The sequence below is a fragment of the Pundamilia nyererei genome, unplaced genomic scaffold (genome assembly GCF_000239375.1).
Source record: "Pundamilia nyererei isolate P.nyererei 1_Seehausen unplaced genomic scaffold, PunNye1.0 scaffold00099, whole genome shotgun sequence".
NCBI classification, from domain to species: domain Eukaryota; kingdom Metazoa; phylum Chordata; class Actinopteri; order Cichliformes; family Cichlidae; genus Pundamilia; species Pundamilia nyererei.
In genome coordinates, this window is record NW_005187500.1 from 1,679,189 (window position 1) to 1,684,231 (window position 5,043).

A 5,043-nucleotide genomic window follows, 5' to 3' on the forward strand; every position below is an offset into this window, starting at 1 on the left:
GTAACAGCGGCTCTGAAACAGTGATTGGTTCTGCTTTATGATCTATGGCTGTAAATGTGCTTTCTCTCACACGGGTCATTACTAATTAAACATCCTGATCCCGATTGTATTTTCATAGAGCACATTAACACCGTCCCTCAGGCATCTGGCCAGTGTAATGGCTTTGTAATCTTCAGAGGTGAGAGATATAATTATGCTGTCCGTGAACTATTAGAAAATACCTCTCACTTGATATACAACATCTAATTCTCAGTCAGTTCCATCAGTTTGTTTCAGTTGTGAAAAACATTTACTCCAGTATGTTTTTCATGTATTTCATAATTGCAGTTTCTAGTCAAAGAATTTAATGCAAAGTTATAGACTATGTTAATCAACAGTGAAACTGTTACCAAAGGATATCCTATAGTTACTTGCTAGGCACGATGCATTTACACTCAGTAATCTGGAATTTCAATGACCAGTTGAACATTGTGTTTTTCTTCTAATTGGGAGCAGATGAGTTCAGCAGAGTTTTCTTTTTTTGAAAATTCAAAAAGAGCTGCTCCTCATCCACATTCAAAAAAGTCTGGGTCTCCTAGCTGAGGTACACCGAGCATGCTCAGCTGGGACGAGAACCTGGGCTGGAGATTATAATCTGGAGAGATTATGGCTACGTTCACACTGCAGGTCTTGATGCTCAATTCCGATTTTTTGATCAAATCCGATTTTTTTGTCTGCTCGTTCACACTACAAATAAAATTTACATAATAATGTAGATAACCTAATAATGATCCTTATTGCTGTTTTAGAGGAGCGGTGCTTCAAAGGATAGCTGCAGATTTCTGTCAGAATCTGCAGATTATACAGAACAAAGAAAATGTTCACGTTGTCTTACTAACAGTTTCACTGACATCTACACTGGAGGGCCAGGAAGTGTTCGTGATGTCTTCTCGGGAGCTGATAATTGGCATCTGTCTTGTGTCGGTGACGTAAAAGATGGATTTAATGCGACATGACCGTTCACACAGCAGTCGCTTTCTAAAACATCGGATATGTATCGGATTCAGGACCACATACGAAAGTGACCCAGATCGGATGTGAAAATATCGGATTTGTGCCGCTCACACTGTCAGACCATGATCGGATAGATGGGTCGCAAAGGGTCAAAAAAATCGGATTTGATGCGCTTTCACCTGCAGTGTGAACGTAGCCATAGTCTCTCAACTGGACCATTTGTGTCTCACTAGAAGAGCTTGAGGATGCGGGAGGGGAGAGGGAGGTCTTGGCATCTCTGCGTAGACAGCTGCCCCTGCAGTCTGGATCCTGATAAGTGGTACAAAATGGATGTTTTTTGTTCTGATTCTATTTCATATTTTAGTTTTTCCTTCTTTATCATGTTTAGTGAGAATCTTCTCTGTGCTTAGTACGTCTATTGGGATGTTTCCTGTTTTACTTTGAAACTCTGCTTTCTTTGGTGTCATGTTAATACTTCCTGTGAGCTTGGTTGTCTTGATTATATTCACCTGTGTCTTCTTCCTCATCTGTTTCCCATTGTTAATTAATCTCATCTTCATTTTATCTTTGTCCTTCTCTTTGTTCAGTCATCATCTTCAGCGTTTGATTCCCGTTTGCATGACCCTTTCTGAGTTGGAAAACAAATTGAGAGACTGCCTCTGCTGTAGCACACTTTCTGTCACCAGGATGTCTGGCTTGCTGATTAAGACTGACAGCATTACGTCCCCTCCCCCGGTGGTTGCTTAAGACAACAGCCTATCAATGCACACATTACACAAATCCCGGCGATCCATCAGCTGGGCCCTATTTCAGGAAGCCGGTTTAGTGCAAACTCTGAGTAAGTACACCCTGAGTTAACGAAAACTCTGGGTTTTCGGTTTCACAAAGCGAGTTTAGATTAATTCTGAGTGAGTTACTATGACGACACACTCCGTGAAGCTAACCTGCCCCCTAGCAGGTTTACTTCTACTAACCCTGACGTTCTCCGCCTCTTTGTCAGAAACCTGACTGTAGGAAGTGTCAGACATGGCGTGCCCCGTCCTTGAAGAGCCAGTAGATGTTGAAGCCCAAATTCTCCGCAGAGCTCTCCGCCGGGAGAGAGTGATTAGAGCGCGTTCGGACATTTTATCATTTCCTGATGATTTCCTGTGTGAACGTTACCGTTTTTCAGCACAATCTATAATTCATTTGAATAACATCCTCAGGCCTAATATTGCTCATGTGACACATCGCGGACATCCTCTCAGTTCTGTACATATTATTTGTATTGCACTTCGGTTTTTTGCAAACGGGAGCTTTCTGTATAATATTGGTGACGCTGAGCACGTTTCCAAGGCTACCGTCTGTCGGGCAGTCAGGAATGTTACAGTTGCACTGAAACGTCTCCTGTACTCGTTTGTGGTGTTCCCCGGTCATAGACCCACAAGATTTATCAAAGAGGGATGCCACAAAATTGCAGGTAGCAGGATGAACGAAACTTAATTCATGATGTGGTGATACTTGAACTACTACTTAAATATTACATTTATTTTCACGGTTCCCAGGCGTGATTGGCTGTACAGATGGCACTCACATTCCAATCATTGCTCCTTCAGTAAATGAAGGAGACTATGTGAACAGGAAGTCTTTCCACAGCATTAATGTGCAGGTACATAGTTCCCTGTAGCATTTCAAACTAACAAATTATTTCATTATAGTAATGGATGCTAATTTGTGTTCTCTGCACTGTGAAGATCATATGTGATGCTGCCAACATTATCACAGATGTGGAAGCCAAGTGGCCAGGCTCTGTGAGTGGTGGTGGTGGAGGACCCCCACCTGTTTTTCGGGCCTCCGCTTTTTTTCTGTTGGCTATAACGGGTCATATTTGAGCATACAGAGCAAATATGTACTTGTAATGTGCTCAGATAATTTCAATAAGTGCTTACAGAGGGGAAATTAATGTAGCCTCTAACTGCAATTGATGTACATCGGACAAACAGACCAAGCACTATGGCTCATAATACAATTACACCTCACCTGTTTGGACTATATTTTTATATTTCATTTTTACTTGCTGCCAGGAACGTTTGGGGCCTGTTGGGTTGCACCTGCGCTCACATCACATCACAAAATAAAATGTATGAAATACAAAATAAAATAAAATATAATAAAATAACGTGTTATATGGGTGGAAATCCCTCGATCAATGTTTAAATTAACACTCATGCATTGACTCTGTCGGCTATGTTTTGCCATGCATGCTCTCTTTCTTTTGCAGCTGTGGCTGTGTTACTTTTATTCCGCAAAATTTGCATGTTATCGGCATATGCTGCCATCTGAATTTCGGCCTCAAGCGCTGTGACATACATTGACCGCGCCTTCTTTCCCTCCGTCTCCATGGTGACTCGCTTAATCTGTGCTCCACTAATCAGGGCTTTATGTATCCTCGTGCGCGCGCTTAATTTGGGGTTAAAGCAACTCCGCGTTGACTGAACTAATTGTTATCAGCCTTTCTGAAACCGAATATTCCGAGTTGGACAGTTCGGGGTTACTCAACCCTGAGTATCGTTTTTCACTCTGAGTTTTCTAAACCGGCTTCCTGAAATAGGGCCCAGTGCAAGTCTGTGAAAGGGGAGCTCAGCTTTACTGTGTGACAACTTTCTGTCTTTATCTGTGTGCCTGTGAGGAGAGGCGTATTGATACGTGCAGCCATTTCCTTTAAAGCAAAGAGCAGTAATGAGGGAAGGGTAATCTAATGAGGAGCTACATAAATTGTAACAAGGAAGCAGCTTCTGTTTACCAAAACTCAACCCAGCTGCTTAATGTCCTCCTCCTTCCCTGATCTGTTTCTTATCTCGCTCTTGCTTATGTAACAGACAATAAACCACATATGAAATATGAGTTAGTGACATGTTCTGCTTTTTTGTGCAGAACGTGTCACTTTGTTGATGCAATGATATCTAGTGTTTGCAGACTTACCAGCGTAGTAAAAGAGTCAAGTCTAGTGAGGGTCTAAATTTTCACCCAGGAATGATACACACCAACCTGTGTGAGAACAACTAGTCCCGGTTTGTTTAACTGTTGTTCGCTGGAGCGCTGAGTATCAAAACGTGTCTGTGGCACAGAGACAAAAACTGAAACAGGATCTGAAAGCTGGCATTTAATGCCCGGTCAGATCTAGTTCAGTCTAATCTAATTCTTTGATCAGATAGTTCCGGTTTAATTGAATGTAATTGGAATTTTAGACCACTTTGTCCTCTTGCACATCTTCTTATGCACACCATCAGTGTAGGTATCTTTGTACAGCACTTAGGCTCAATAGATCATTCAAAGCAAGTAAAAAGGAAGAAAAGAAAAATCCGTGGAGGTAACACAGCAAACCTTTTGATTTTCCACACACAGCAAATACCTTCAAGGCTCTTTACAAAAGAGGCTGTTTTAGACATCTTTGAGTTCTTGATAGAGTGTATCATCAAGCACTCACATGGGATTTTCAGGTGTGTTCTGCCAGTTGTCTTCTTGATCTTCTAACCTCAGCAGAAGTCTGGTACCAAACCTAAGAGACTCTAATCATCACACCCTGATGATCATATTCCTCTTTAACACAACAGAAATCCATCAACGTAAGAAAACAGTTGGAAGACTCAAACTGTGAACAAAATCAAGCTAGGAGGAACAAATGGGTAGCAGCTGGCCTTTTTAGGAGAAAAGGGAAATAAACTATATGTGTGTCTCATATCGTACTTCAGATAAAAATAAGAGGAAGCAGCCTTTACAGCTGTGCCATCAGACCACCTGCACCTCCATCTGATTTATGAATCTGCGTCTTTATAAATGTAGCTGTGGAATTAGGAGAGACAACAGCAGTAGTGGGTCTAAAGTGTGCTTCTTGCACATGGCACTCAAGTTCAGTATCAGTAGAAAACCAAGTTTATTGTTAACTGACGTATAGATTAAAATGTAAAGTGTGCACTGTGTAATAAAATGTTGCTGTTTTAAAAAAAGGTTGAATTAAAACAAAAAACTATGATTTTGAAATCTGCACAAATATGTTTGTCAAAGGAGCTT